Raw genomic sequence first — 214 nt, 5'->3', positions numbered from 1 at the left:
TCAGGAGAATCATGGCCAGCAGGTTCAAGGAAGGTGATTGTCCTCCTCCACTCTTGTGAGCCGAGACCCCACCTGGAGTTCTGCATCCAGCTGTGGAGCCCTCAATATCAGAAGGCTATTGACCAGTTGGAACGAGTCCAGAGGAGGCCACGAAGATGATCAGAGGGCTGGAGCAGCTCTCCTATGATGAAGGGCTGAGAGAATTGTGCACTGT

This window comes from Eurypyga helias, unplaced genomic scaffold, assembly GCF_000690775.1.
Source record: "Eurypyga helias isolate BGI_N326 unplaced genomic scaffold, ASM69077v1 scaffold22097, whole genome shotgun sequence".
Taxonomy (NCBI): Eukaryota; Metazoa; Chordata; class Aves; order Eurypygiformes; family Eurypygidae; genus Eurypyga; species Eurypyga helias.
The sequence above is the reverse complement of the archived record's forward strand: the minus strand, read 5'-3'. Positions refer to the sequence as shown.